Here is a 16,476-nt window from a genome sequence, read left to right as displayed (position 1 = left end):
TATTATTGCCTCTAGGGCATATTTTCTTTAGTCTCCCACTTGCACTAGAGTCAATAATCTAGTTCACATCGCCATGTGATTTAACACCAATAGATCACATCATCATGTGATTAACACCCATAGTTCACATCGCCATGTGACCAACACCCAAAGGGTTTACTAGAGTCAATAATCTAGTTCACATCGCCATGTGATTAACACCCAAAGAGTACTAAGGTGTGATCATGTTTTGCTTGTGAGAGAAGTTTAGTCAACTGGTCTGCCACATTCAGATCCTTATGTATTTTGCAAATTTCTATGTCTATAGTGCTCTGCACGGAGCTACTTTAGCTAATTGCTCCCACTTTCAATACGTATCCATATTGAGACTCAGAGTCATCCGGATCAGTGTCAAAGCTTGCATCGACGTAACCCTTTACGACGAACTCTTTGTTACGTCCATAACCGAGAAACATTTCCTTAGTCCTCTTTAGGTACCTAAGGATAATTTTGACCGCTGTCCAGTGATCTACTCCTGGATCACTATTGTACCCCCTTGCCAAACTCATGGCAAGGTACACAATAGGTCTGGTATACAACATGGCATACTTTATAGAACCTATGGCTGAGGCATAGGGAACGACTTTCATTATCTCTTTATCTTCTGCCGTGGTCGGGTTTTGAGTCTTACTCAACTTCATACCTTATAACTCAGGCAAGAACTCCTTCTTTGACTGATCCATTTTGAACTCCTTCAAAATCTTATAAAGGTATATACTCATCGAAATTTTTATCAAGCGTCTTGATCTATCTCTATAGATCTTGATGCCCAATATGTAAGCAGCTTCACCGATGTCTTTCTTTGAAAAACTCCTTTCAAACACTCCTTTATGCTTCCTAGAAAATTCTACATCATTTTCGATCAACAATATGTCATTCACATATACTTATCAGAAATGCTGTAGTGCTTCCACTCACTTTCTTGTAAATATAGGCTTCACCGCAAGTCTGTATAAAACTATATGCTTTGATCAACTTATCAAAGCGTATATTCCAACTCCGAGATGCTTGCACCAGTCCATAGATGGATCGCTGGAGTTTGCACATTTTGTTAGCACCTTTAGGATTGACAAAACCTTCTATTTGTATCATATACAACTCTTTCTTTAATAAATCCATCAAGGAATGCAGTTTTGATATCCATTTGCCAGATTTCATAAAACGCGACAATTGCTAACATGATTCGGACAGACTTAAGCATCGATACGAGTGAGAAAATCTCATCGTAGTCAACACTTTGAACTTGTCGAAAACCTTTTGTGACAATTCGAGCTTTGTAGATAGTAACACTACCATCAGCATCTGTCTTCCTCTTGAAGATCCATTTATTCTCAATGGCTTGCCGATCATCGGGCAAATCCACCAAAGTCCACACTTTGTTCTTATACATGGATCCTATCTCAGATTTCATGGCTTCAAGCCATCTGTCGGAATCTGGGCTCATCATAGCTTCTTCATAGTTCGTAGGTTCGTCATGGTCTAGTAACATGACTTCCAGAACAGGATTACTGTACCACTCTGGTGCGGAACGTGCTCTAGTTGACCTACGAGGTTCGGTAGTAACTTGATCTAAAGTTTCATGATCATCATCATCAGCTTCCTCTCTAGTTGGTGTAGGCATCACGGGAACAGTTTTCTGTGATGAGCTACTTTCCAATTCGAGAGAAGGTACAATTACCTCATCAAGTTCTTCTTTTCTCCCACTCACTTCTTTCGAGAGAAACTCCTTCTCTAGAAAGGATCAATTCTTAGCAACAAAGGTCTTGCCTTCGGATCTGTGATAGAAGGTGTACCCAACAGTTTCTTTTGGGTATCCTATGAAGACACACTTCTCCGATCTGGGTTCGATCTTATTAGGCTGAAGCTTTTTCACATAAGCATCACAACCCCAAACTTTAAGAAACGACAACTTAGGTTTATTGCCAAACCATAGTTCATATGGTGTCGTCTCAACGAATTTAGACGATGCCCTATTTAACGTGAATGCAATTGTCTCTAATGCATTACCCCAAAACGATAGTGGTAAATCGGTAAGAGACATCATAGATCGCAGCATATCTAATAAAGTACGGTTACAACGTTCGGACACACCATTACGCTATGGTGTTCCAGGTGGCGTGAGTTGTGAAACTATTACACATTGTTTTAAATGAAGGCCAAACTCGTAACTCAAATATTCGCCTCTGCGATTAGATCGTAGAAACTTTATTTTCTTGTTACGATGATTCTCCACTTCACTCTGAAATTCTTTGAACTTTTCAAATGTTTCAGGCTTGTGTTTCATTAAGTAGATATACCCATACCTGCTCAAATCATCTATGAAGGTTAGAAAATAACGATACCCGCCGCGAGCCTCAACACTCATCGGACCGCATACATCGGTATGTATTATTTCCAATAAGTCAGTGGCTCGCTCCATTGTTCCGGAGAACGGAGTTTTAGTCATCTTGCCCATGAGGCATGGTTCGCAAGCATCAAATGATTCATAATCAAGTGATTCCAAAAGTCCATCCGCATGGAGTTCCTTAATGCGCTTTACACCAATATGACCTAAATGGCAGTCCACAAGTATGTTGCACTATCATTATCAACTTTACATCTTTTGGCATCAATATTATGAATATGTGTATCACTACAATCGAGATTCAACAGACCATTTATATTGAGTGTATGACCATAGAAGGTTTTATTCATGTAAACAAAATAACAATTATTCTTTGACTTAAATGAATACCCACATTGCAATAAACATGATCCAATCATATTCATGCTCAACGCAAACACCAAATAACATTTATTTTAGGTTCACACTAATCCCGAAGGTAAAGGGAGTGTGCGATGGTGATCTTATCAACCTTGGAATCACTTCCAACACACATCGTCACCTCGCCCTTAACTAGTATCTATTCATTTTGCAACTCCTGTTTCGAGTTACAAATCTTAGCAACTGAACCAGTATTAAATACCCAGGGGCTACTATGAACACTAGTAAAGTACACATCAATAAACATGTATATCAAATATACCTTTGTTCACTTTTCCATCCTTCTTATCCGCCAAATACTTGGGGCAGTTCCACTTCCAGTGACCAATCCCTTTGCAATAGAAGCACTCAGTTTCAGGCTTAGGTCCAGACTTGGGCTTCTTCCCAGGAGTGGCAACTTGCTTGCCATTCTTCTTGAAATTCCCTTTCTTTCCCTTGCCCTTTTTCTTGAAACTAGTGTTCTTGTTTAACCATCAACACTTGATGCTATTTCTTGATTTCTACCTTCGCCAATTTCAGCATCTCGAAGAGCTTGGGAATTGTTTTCGTTATCCCTTGCATATTATAGTTCATCACGAAGTTCTAGTAACTTGGTGATAGTGACTAGAGAACTCTGTCAATCACTATCTTATCTGGAAGAGTAACTCCCACTTGATTCAAGCGATTGTAGTACCCAAACATTCTGAGCACATGCTCACTAGCTGAGCTACTCTCCTCCATTTTGTTGGCAAAGTACTTGTCAGAGGTCTCATACCTCTTAACATGGGCATGAGTCTGAAATATCATTTTCAGCTCTTGGAACATCTTATATGTTCCATGGCGTTCAAAACATTTTTTGAAGTCCTGATTCTAAGCCAAAGCATGGTGCACTAAACTATCAAGTAGTTATCATACCGAGCTTGTCAAACGTTCATAACGTCTGCATCTACTCCTACAATAGGTCTGTCACCTAGAGGTGCACCAAGGACATAATTCTTCTGTGCACCAATGAGGATAATCCTCAAATCACGGACCCAGTCCGCATCATTGCTACTATCATCTTTCAACTTAGTTTTCTCTAGGAACATATCAAAAATAAAACAGGGGAGCTATACGCGAGCTATTGATCTACAACATAGATATGCAAATACTATCCGGACTAAGTTCATGATAAATTAAGTTCAATTAATCATATTACTTAAGATCTCCCACTTAGATAGACATCCCTTGAGTCATCTAAATGATTACGTGACCCAAATCAACTAAACCATGTCCGATCATCACGTGAGATGGAGTAGTCTTCAATGGTGAACATCTCTATGTTGATCATATCTACTATATTATTCACGTTTGACCTTTCGGTCTCCAGTGTTCCGAGGCCATGTCTGTACATGCTAGGCTCGTCAAGTTTAACCCGAGTCACTACAGGAATCAGGCACTTTGCCGTCTGCCATGGCTGACGGCAAAGGCATGCATGGAGGACGGCAAAGGCCTTTGCCGTCAGCCAGCAGATGGCACGACATCTGGCTGAACAAACTATGGCAAAGGGCACTTTGCAGTCTACTGGCAGACAACAAATATGCAAAGGTCTTTGTCGTCTGCCAGCAGACGGCAAAGGGCATGGACGGCACACGTGGCAGCTTAGGTCCGTTAAGGGGTTGCATCTTTGCCGTCTGCCAGCAGATAGCAAAGTGCCCACATAGGCCAGCCCAGATGCCCCCCAGGTAGCTGCCATGTGGCATGCTATGCCGTCTGCTGGCAGACGGCAAAGATGTAAAGGTCTTTGCCTCTGCCAGGAGACGACAAAGCAACCATATAGGCCAGCCTAGTGCCCCCCAGGTTGCACAGGTAGCTGCCACATGGCAGCTTTTCCGTCTGCCAGCAGACGGCAAAGAACCTGTATAGCCCCTGTTTTTTGTTTTTTCTTAAAATCATTCGATTTCACAGAATTTCACACACACACACACACACACACACATATATATATACACACACATTTGAAAATACTTTCAACAAGCATACCAACACATATACATACCAAATCATATCCCTGCCATATGGATATGATCATCCAACACATATACATACCAAATCAAAAGTCCATATGCAACATATATAGCTAGCCAACATATCCAACAACAAGCATACAATGGTTTCATCCATACATAAATATATAGGTAGCAAGTTTCACATTGTTCATCATACAAAATCAAAACAAAAAGGAAGCACAAGGATAAGAGTAGACTCCATCAACGCAAGCTTCCTCATCTAAAGCAAATCTGCAAATTGGGAAAGAAGAAAGTTAGAAGAAGAAGAAGACTAGCTAGAAGAAGAAGAAAAAGAAGAAGAAGAAGAAGAAGAAGAAGAAGAAGAAGAAAAAGAAGAAGAATTTTTCTTCTCTTTCTTTTTCTCCTCTCCTCTTCTTTATATTCTTCTTCTTCTTCTAACTAAGGTAGGTAAAAATGCCATTTTTTAGCTAAGCTAGGTAAAAATGCTAAGTGTAGGTCATTTTAGAGCTAAGCTAGGTAAATAGGTCATTTTGGAGTTTAGTAGGGTTATTATGTCATTTTCGAGGAAAATAAGCTAAGTCTATGTCATTTTGGAGGTAACCAAGATTATCATGCCATTTTTGACCTAAGTATGCTAAGTATGTCATAAATGAACTGAAGAAGCTAAGTATAGGTCATTTTTTTAGCTAACCTAGATAGTTATGCCATTTTGAGCTAACTAAGCATATTTATTCATTTTGGAGGACAAAATGGCAAGTGTAGGTCATTTTAGAGCTATCCTAGTTAAAATCGGTCATTTTGGATGTAGGTAAGGTTATTTTATCATTTTGGAGGAAAATAAGCTAAGTCTATGTCATTTTGGAGCTAAACCAATGTTATCATGCCATTTTTTACCTAAGTATGCTAAGTATGTCATAAATGAACTAAAGAAGCTAAGTATAGGTCATTTTTGAGCTAACCTAGGTAGTTATGCCATTTTTGAGCTAACTAAGCATATTTATTCATTTTGGAGGACAAAATGGTAAGTGTAGGTCATTTTAGAGCTATCCTATTTAAAATCGGTCGTTTTGGAGCTAGGTAAGGTTATTTTGTCATTTTGGAGGAAAATAAACTAATTATATGACAGTTTGGAGCTAAACCAAGGTTATTATGCCATTTTTACCTAAGTAAGCTAATTATGTCATAAATGAATTTGGTAAGCTAAGTATAGATCATTATTGAGCTATCCTAGGTAGTTATGCCATTTTTAGCTAACTAAGCATATTAAGTCATTTAGGAGGAAAAAATGCTAACTATAGGTCATTTTATAGCTATCCTAGGTGAAGTATGTCAGTTTGGAGCTAAGTAAGGTTATTATGTCATTTTCGAGAAAAATAAGCTAAGCATAGGTCATTTTGGAGCTAAACCAAGGTTATTATGCCTTTTTTACCTAAGTGATCTAATTATGTGATAAATGAACTAGCTAAGCTAAGTATAGATCATTATTGAGCTATCCTAGGTAGTTATGCCATTTTTAGCTAACTAAGCATATCAAGTCATTTTGGAGGAAAAAATGCTAAGTATAGGTCATTTTATAGCTATCCTAGGTAAAATATGTCATTTTGGAGCTAAGTAAGGTTATTATGTCATTTTCGAGGAAAATAAGCTAAGTATAGGTCATTTTGGAGCTAAGTAGGTCATTTCTTAAGCTAAGTATGCATTTTTTATGCAAAACACTTGGGAAAACTTACCATCATCACGGAGGTGAAGGACCGGTCGGGTTTGCGCCAGTGCCAGACGGAGAAGGACCGGTCGGGGTTGCGCCAGTGCCAGATGGAGAAGGATCGGTCGATGCTTGTCGGGAGGCATGCTGCACCAAAGATCATTTGCAATGTCTCGTTAGCATGATGCAACTCAAATGTGAATACTACTAACTAATGACCATTCAAATGAAACTCACCATGGGCGCTATACCAATCTGGGGCATCGGAGGAGGGGTCTGACCATTGTTCTGGCACACGGTCTGCACATTTTGTTTTCATGAGTCAGTCATATTAGTTAGTAATGAAACGAACATTACGTGCATGATTTGGCTAATATGCAGGAGAAACTTACCACTAGGAGCTCGTATAGGGCCCGGTGAGACGCGTCGTTCCGGTTCCTCTCCTCCTCCAACAGCCTAGCCGTCCTCTCCTCCATGTCCCTCTCCCTGTCCGCCGCCTGCCTGTTTGCCTCCGCCAGAAGCTCCTGGGCCCTAGCCTCGATGGCGAGCTCCATTGGCCGTGGACGAGGCCTTATCTCAGGATCGGAGCTCGTCTGTGGCTTCTTGATCTCCAAGAGAGTTCTAGGACAACTTATCAGTCCATCCCCAATGGCTACCGAGCCATGGTACCTCCCACCACCAGATAGCATCACGATCTCTAGATCAAAAGGACTCTGGCTCGGGCTGAAGTCCTCCCCTTTCCTCGTCTTCCCAATGTCTCTGTTGTTGGAAATATGCCCTAGAGGCAATAATAAAATGGTTATTATTATATTTCCTTGTTCATGATAATTGTCTATTGTTCATGCTATAATTGTATTAACTGGAAACCGTAATACATGTGTGAATACATAGACCACAACATGTCCCTAGTAAGCCTCTAGTTGACTAGCTCGTTGATCAATAGATGGTTATGGTTTCCTGACCATGGACATTGGATGTCATTGATAACGGGATCACATCATGAGGAGAATGATGTGATGGACAAGACCCAATCCTAAGCATAGCACAAGATCGTGTAGTTCGTTTGCTAGAGCTTTTCTAATGTCAAGTATCATTTCCTTAGACCATGAGATTGTGCAACTCCCGGATACCGTAGGAATGCTTTGGGTGTACCAAACGTCACAACGTAACTGGGTGGCTATAAAGGTGCACTACAGGTATCTCCGAAAGTGTCTGTTGGGTTGGCACGAATCAAGACTGGGATTTGTCACTCCGTATGACGGAGAGGTATCTCTGGGCCCACTCGGTAATGCATCATCATAATGAGCTCAATGTGACTAAGGAGTTAGCCACGGGATCATGCGTTACGGAACGAGTAAAGTGACTTGCCGGTAACGAGATTGAACAAGGTATTGGGATACCGACGATCGAATCTCGGGCAAGTAACGTACCGATTGACAAAGGGAATTGTATACGGGATTGATTGAATCCTCGACATCGTGGTTCATTTGATGAGATCATCGTGGAACATGTGGGAGCCAACATGGGTATCCAGATCCCGCTGTTGGTTATTGACCGGAGAGTCGTCTCGGTCATGTCTGCATGTCTCCCGAACCCGTAGGGTCTACACACTTAAGGTCCGGTGACGCTAGGGTTGTAGAGATATTAGTATGCGGAAATCCGAAAGTCATTCGGAGTCCCGGATGAGATCCTGGACGTCACGAGGAGTTCCGGAATGGTCCGGAGGTGAAGAATTGTATATAGGAAGTCCAGTTTCGGCCACCTGGAAAGTTTCGGGGGGTCACCGGTATTGTACCGGGACCACCGGAAGGGTCCCGGGGGTCCACCGGGTGGGGCCACCTATCCCGGAGGGCCCCATGGGCTGAAGTGGGAGGGGAACCAGCCCCTGGTGGGCTGGTGCGCCCCCCTTGGGCCTCCCCCTGCGCCTAGGGTTGGAAACCCTAGGGGTGGGGGGCGCCCCACTTGGCTTGGGGGGCAAGCCACCCCCTTGGCCGCCGCCCCCCCTTGGAGATTGGATCTCCTAGGGCCGACGCCCCCTAGGGCCCTATATAAAGTGGGGGGAGGGAGGGCAGCTGCACCCCAAGCCCTGGCGCCTCCCTCTCCCTCCCGTGACACATCTCCCTCCTCCCGCAGCGCTTGGTGAAGCCGTGTTGGAATCCCGCTACTTCCACCACCACGCCGTCGTGCTGCTGGATCTCCATCAACCTCTCCTCCCCCCTTGCTGGATCAAGAAGGAGGAGACGTCGCTGCTCCGTACGTGTGTTGAACGCGGAGGTGCCGTCCGTTCGGCGCTAGGATCATCGGTGATTTGGATCACGACGTGTACGACTCCATCAACCCCGTTCTCTTGAACGCTTCCGCTCACGATCTACAAGGGTATGTAGATGCACTCCTCTCTCTCGTTGCTAGATGACTCCATAGATTGATCTTGGTGATGCGTAGAAAATTTTGAATTATTGCTACGTTCCCCAACAGTGGCATCATGAGCCAGGTCTATGCGTAGATTCTATGCACGAGTAGAACACAAAGTAGTTGTGGGCGATGATTTGTTCAATTTGCTTACCATTACTAGTATTATCTTGATTCGGCGGCATTGTGGGATGAAGTGGCCCGGACCGACCTTACACGTACTCTTACGTGAGACAGGTTCCACCGACTGACATGCACTTGATGCATAAGGTGGCTAGCGGGTGTCTGTCTCTCCCACTTTAGTTGGATTGGATTCGATGAAAAGGGTCCTTATGAAGGGTAAATAGCAATTGGCATATCACCGTTGTGGCTTTTGCGTAGGTAAGAAACGTTCTTGCTAGAAACCCATAGCAGCCACGTAAAACATGCAACAACAATTAGATGACGTCTAACTTGTTTTTGCAGGGTATGCTATGTGATGTGATATGGCCAAAAGGATGTGATGAATGATATATGTGATGTATGAGATTGATCATGTTCTTGTAATAGGAATCACGACTTGCATGTCGATGAGTATGACAACCGGCAGGAGCCATAGGAGTTGTCTTAATTTATTGTATGACCTGCGTGTCAATGAAAATCGCCATGTAATTACTTTACTTTATTGCTAACCATTAGCCATAGTAGTAGAAGTAATAGTTGGCGAGACAACTTCATGAAGACACGATGATGGAGATCATGGTGTCATGCCGGTGACGAAGGTGATCATCCCGTGCCTCGAAGATGGATATCAAAAGGCGCAAGATGATATTGGCCATATCATGTCACTTTATGATTTGCATGTGATGTTTGTCATGTTTACATCTTATTTGCTTAGAACAACGGTAGCATAAATAAGATGATCCCTCACTAAAATTTCAAGAGATGTGTTCCCCCTAACTGTGCACCGTTGCGAAGGTTCGTTGTTTCGAAGCACCACGTGATGATCGGGTGTGATAGATTCTAACGTTCGCATACAACGGGTGTAAGCCAGATTTACACATGCGAAACACTTAGGTTGACTTGACGAGCCTAGCATGTACACACATGGCCTCGGAACACAAGAGACCGAAAGGTCGAACATGAGTCGTATAGTAGATACGATCAACATGGAGATGTTCACCGTTGATGACTAGTCCGTCTCACGTGATGATCGGACACGGACTAGTCATTCGGATCATGTATCACTTAGATGACTAGAGGGATGTCTATCTAAGTGGGAGTTCATTAAATAATCAGATGAACTTAATTATCATGAACATAGTCAAAAGGTCTTTGCAAATTATGTCGTAGCTTACGCATTAGTTCTACTAAGATATGTTCCTAGAGAAAATTTAGTTGAAAGTTGATAGTAGCAATTATGCGGACTGGGTCCGTAAACTGAGGATTGTCCTCATTGCTGCACAGAAGGCTTATGTCCTTAATGCACCGCTCGGTGTGCTGAACCTCGAGCGTCGTCTGTAGATGTTGCGAAACATCTGACATACACGTTTTGATGACTACGTGATAGTTCAGTGTGTGATGCTAACGGTTTAAAATTCTGGCACCAAAGACATTTTTGAAACGTCGCAGAACATATGAGATGTTCCAAAGACTAAAATTGGGATTTCAGACTAGTGCCCGCGTCAAGAGGTATGAGACCTCTAACAAGTTTCTTAAGCCTGCAAACTAAGGGAGAAAAAACTCAATCGTTGAGCATGTGCTCAGATTGTCTGAGTACTACAATCGCTTGAATCGAGTGGGAGTTAATCTTCCAGATGAGATAGTGATGGTTCTCCAAAGTTACTGCCACCAAGCTGCTAGAGCTTCTTGATGAACTATAACAAATCAGGGATAGATATGATGATCCTTGAGCTATTCGCGATGTTTGACACCGCGAAAGTAGAAATCAAGTAGGAGCATCAATTGTTGATGGTTAGTAAAACCACTAGTTTCAAGAAGGGCAAGGGAAAGAAGGGATACTTCATGAAACGACAAATCAGTTGCTGCTCTAGTGAAGAAACCCAAGGTTGAACCCAAACCCGAGACTAAGTGCTTCTGTAATGAGGGGAACGGTCACTGAAACAGGACTACCCTAGATACTTGGTAGATGAGAAGGCAGGCAGGGTCGACAGAAGTATATTGGATATACATTATATTAATGTGGACTTTACTAGTACTCCTAGTAGCACCAGGGTATTAGATACCGGTTCGGTTGCTAAGTGTTGGTAACTCAAAATAAAAGGCTACGGAATAAACGGAGACTAGCTAAAGGTGAGATGACGATATGTGTTGGAAGTGTTTCCAAGGTTGATGTGATCAAGCATCGCATGCTCCCTCTACCATCGAGATTGGTGTTAAACCTAAATAATTGTTATTTGGTTTTTGCGTTGAGCATAGACATGATTGGATTATGTTTATCGCAATACGGTTATTCATTTAAGGAGAATAATGGTTACTCCTTTTATTTGAATAATACCTTCAATGGTCTTGCACCTAAAATAAATGGTTTATTGAATCTCGATCGTAGTGATACACATGTTCATGCCAAAAGATATAAGATAGTAATGATAGTACCACATACTTGTGGCACTGCTATTTGAGTCATATTGGGATAAAACACATGAAGAAGCTCCATGTTGATGGATCTTTGGACTCACTCGTTTTTGAAAAGTTTGAGACATGCGAACCATGTCTATTGGTATATATGCATGAAGAAACTCCATACAGATGGATCGTTTGGACTCACTTGATTTTGAATCACTTGAGACATGCAAATCATACCACATGGGCAAGATGACTGAAAGGCCTCGTTTTTAGTGAGATGGAACAAGAGAGCAACTTGTTGGAAGTAATACATTTGATGTGTGCAGTCCAATGAGTGCTGAGGCATGCAGTGGATATCGTTGTGTTCTTACTTCACAGATGATTTGAGTAGATGGTGAGTATATTTACTTGATGAAACACAAGTCTGAATTATTGAAAGGTTCAAGTAATTTCAGAGTGAAGTTGAAGATCATCGTGACAAGAGGATAAAATGTCTGTGATATGATCATAGAGATGAATATCTGGTTATGAGTTTGGCACACAATTAAGAAATTATGGAAATTGTTTCACGACTAATACCGCCTGGAACACCATAGTGTGATGGTGTGTCCAAACATCATAACTGCACCCTATTGGATATGGTGCATACCATGATGTCTCTTATCGAATTAGACTATCGTTTATGGGTTAGGCATTAGAGACAACCGCATTCACTTTAAATAGGGCACCACGCAATTTCGTTGAGACGACACCATATGAACTATGGTTTAGAGAAACCTAAGCTGCCGTTTCTTAAAAGTTTGGGGCTGCGACGCTTATGTGAAAAAGTTTCAGGCTGATGAGCTCGAACCCAAAGCGGATAAATGCATCTTCATAGAATACCCAAAACAGTTGGGTATACCTCCTATTTCAGATCTGGAAGCAAAAGTGATTGTTTCTAGAAACGGGTCCTTTCTCGAGGAAAAGTTTCTCTCGAAAGAATTGAGTGGGAGGATGGTGGAGACTTGATGAGGTTATTGAACCATGAATTCAAGTAGTGTGTAGCAGGGCACAGGAAGTTGTTCCTGTGGCACCTACACCAATTGAAGTGGAAGCTTATGATAGTGATCATGAAACTTCGGATCAAGTCACTACCAAACCTCGTAGGACGACAAGGATGCGTACTACTTCAGAGTGGTACGTAATCCTGTCTTGGAAGTCATGTTGCTAGACAACAATGAACCTACGAGCTATGGAGAAGCGATGGTGGGTCCGGATTCCGACGAATGGCTCGAGGCCATAAAATCCGAGAGAGGATCCATGTATGAAAACAAAGTATAGACTTTGAAAGAACTACTTGATGGTCGTAAGGCTATTGGGTGCAGATGGATTTTTAAAAGGAAGACGGACAATGATGGTAAGTGTCACCATTAAGAAAGCACGACTTGTCATTAAGATGTTTTCCGACAACTTCAAGGAGTTGACTACGATGAGATTTTCTCACTCGTAGCGATGCTAAGATTCTGTTGGAATTATATTAGCAGTTACTGCATTATTTATGAAATCTTGCAGATAGGATGTCAAAACATTGTTTCCTCGACGATTTTCTTGAGGAAAGGTTGTATGTGATACAACCAGAAGATTTTGTCAATCCTGAAAGATGCTAACAAGTATGCAAAGCTCCAACAATCCTTCTAAGGATTGGAGTAAGCATCTCGGAGTTGGAATGTACGCTTTGATGAGATGATCAAAGATTTTGGGTTTATACAAAGTTTATGAGAAACTTATATTTCCAAAGAAGTGAGTGGGAGCACTATAGAATTTCTGATGAGTATATGTTGTTGACATATTGTTGATCAGAAATGATGTAGAATTTCTAGAAAGCATACAGGGTTATTTGAAAAGTGTTTTTCAATGGAAAACCTGGATTAAGCTACTTGAACATTGAGCATCAAGATCTATAAGGATAGATCAAAAACGCTTAATAGTACTTTCAAATGAATACATACCGTGACAAGACTTTGAAGGAGTTCAAATAGACCAGCAAAGAAGGAGTTCTTGGCTGCGTTACAAGGTGTGAGTATTGAGTAAGACTCAAGACCTGACCATGGCAGAAGAGAGAGAAAGGACGAAGGTCGTCCCCTATGCTTTAGACGTAGGCTCTACAATATGCTATGCTGTGTACCGCACCTGAAGTGTGCCTTCCCATGAGTTAGTCACGGGGTACAATAGTGATCCAGGAATGGATCACATGACAGCGGTCGAACTTATCCTTAGTAACCAGTGGACTAAGGAATTTTCTCGATTATGGAGGTGGTAAAAGAGTTCGTCGTAAAGTGTTACGTCGATGCAAACTTTGACACTAATCCGGATGACTCTGAGTAGTAAACCGGATTCGTATAGTAGAGCAGTTATTTGGAACAACTCCAAGTAGCGCGTGGTAGCTGCATCTACAAGATGACATAGAGATTTGTAAAGCACACACGAATCTGAATGTGGAAGCTCGTTGACTAAAACCTCTCTCATAAGCCTAACATGATCAAACCCTAGAACTCATTGAGTGTTAATCACATGGTGATGTGAACTAGATTATTGACTCTAGTAAACTCTTGGGTATTAGTCACATGGCGATGTGAACTTTGAGTGTTAATCACATGGTGATGTGAACTAGATTATTGACTCTAGTGCAAGTGGGAGACTGTTGGAAATATGCCCTAGAGGCAATAATAAAATGGTTATTATTATATTTCCTTGTTCATGATAATTGTCTATTGTTCATGCTATAATTGTATTAACTGGAAACCGTAATACATGTGTGAATACATAGACCACAACATGTCCCTAGTAAGCCTCTAGTTGACTAGCTCGTTGATCAATAGATGGTTATGGTTTCTTGACCATGGACATTGGATGTCATTGATAACGGGATCACATCATTAGGAGAATGATGTGATGGACAAGACCCAATCCTAAGCATAGCACAAGATCGTGTAGTTCGTTTGCTAGAGCTTTTCTAATGTCAAGTATCATTTCCTTAGACCATGAGATTGTGCAACTCCCGGATACCGTAGGAATGCTTTGGGTGTACCAAACGTCACAACGTAACTGGGTGGCTATAAAGGTGCACTACAGGTATCTCCGAAAGTGTCTGTTGGGTTGGCACGAATCGAGACTGGGATTTGTCACTCCGTATGACGGAGAGGTATCTCTGGGCCCACTCGGTAATGCATCATCATAATGAGCTCAATGTGACTAAGGAGTTAGCCACAGGATCATGCGTTACGGAACGAGTAAAGTGACTTGCCGGTAACGAGATTGAACAAGGTATTGGGATACCGATGATCGAATCTCGGGCAAGTAACGTATCGATTGACAAAGGGAATTGTATACGGGATTGATTGAATCCTCGACATCGTGGTTCATTCGATGAGATCATCGTGGAACATGTGGGAGCCAACATGGGTATCCAGATCCCGCTGTTGGTTATGGACCGGAGAGTCGTCTCGGTGATGTCTGCATGTCTCCCGAACCCGTAGGGTCTACACACTTAAGGTCCGGTGACGCTAGGGTTGTAGAGATATTAGTATGCGGAAATCCGAAAGTCGTTCGGAGTCCCGGCTGAGATCTCGGACGTCATGAGGAGTTCCGGAATGGTCCGGAGGTGAAGAATTGTATATAGGAAGTCCAGTTTCGGCCACCGGGAAAGTTTCGGGGGTCACCGGTATTGTACCGGGACCATCGGAAGGGTCCCGGGGGTCCACCGGGTGGGGCCACCTATCCCGGAGGGCCCCATGGGCTGAAGTGGGAGGGGAACCAGCCCCTGGTGGGCTGGTGCGCCCCCCTTGGGCCTCCCCCTGCGCCTAGGGTTGGAAACCCTAGGGGTGGGGCGCGCCCCACTTGGCTTGGGGGGCAAGCCACCCCCTTGGCCGCCGCCCCCCCTTGGAGATTGGATCTCCTAGGGCCGGCGCCCCCAGGGGCCCTATATAAAGTGGGCGGGGGGAGGGAGGGCAGCTACACCCCAAGCCCTGGCGCCTCCCTCTCCCTCCCGTGACACATCTCCCTCCTCCCGCGGCGCTTGGCGAAGCCCTGTTGGAATCTCGCTACTTCTACCACCACGCCATCGTGCTGCTAGATCTCCATCAACCTCTCCTCCCCCCTTGCTGGATTAAGAAGGAGGAGACGCTGCTGCTCCGTACGTGTGTTGAACGCGGAGGTGCCGTCCGTTCGGCGCTAGGATCATCGGTGATTTGGATCACGACGTGTACGACTCCATCAACCCCGTTCTCTTGAACGCTTCCGCTCGCGATCTACAAGGGTATGTAGATGCACTCCTCTCTCTCGTTGCTAGATGACTCCATAGATTGATCTTGGTGATGCGTAGAAAATTTTGAATTATTGCTACGTTCCCCAACATCTGTACCTCACGAGCTTGTTTTGGGAGGAGATGTTGGTGAAGCTCTCTGGATGATCGAGGTCATCCTTAGAGAATGCCTTGGCCTTCTTGTACGGGGCAGTATGCACCATGGCATAGAGGTCAAACAACGGTGGCACATCCTTCTTGTTGTGTCGCGCCTAAAAGAGAGGAAAAAATATATTAGTTAAGGGCTCAAGCTAGCATGAAGAATGAAATTGCATGAATCGTGAAGCAAACCACATACCCAGTGATCTCCGTACTCAAACAGGTTGGAGCTCCCTTGATGGTGTGGCACACCTTGCATTTGGGCACGCTTATCCTTGGCCTTGTTGTGGACGGCTAGCCATTGGGGAGAGCACCACTCATCCACCAATGCCTCCCAACAGTCCATCCTATCCGCACACCATCTCAGGGGCACCTAAGTTAGACAAAGAGAAATTTTAGCGCTGCGCCTAAGAATCAAATCAAGGAAACTAAGTACAAGGCCTTAAGAATAGGTAATTACCTTCATGTACTTCTCCTTACTCAGAAACTTGGCGCGGCACTTCGTCTTGGACCTCTTAATGTTAGTCAAGGTGTAGTAGTCTCGAACAGCCTGCACCCGAGCCTCGCGCCG

The sequence above is a fragment of the Aegilops tauschii genome, chromosome 3 (genome assembly GCF_002575655.3).
Source record: "Aegilops tauschii subsp. strangulata cultivar AL8/78 chromosome 3, Aet v6.0, whole genome shotgun sequence".
NCBI lineage: Eukaryota > Viridiplantae > Streptophyta > Magnoliopsida > Poales > Poaceae > Aegilops > Aegilops tauschii.
This window is presented reverse-complemented; position numbering follows the sequence as displayed.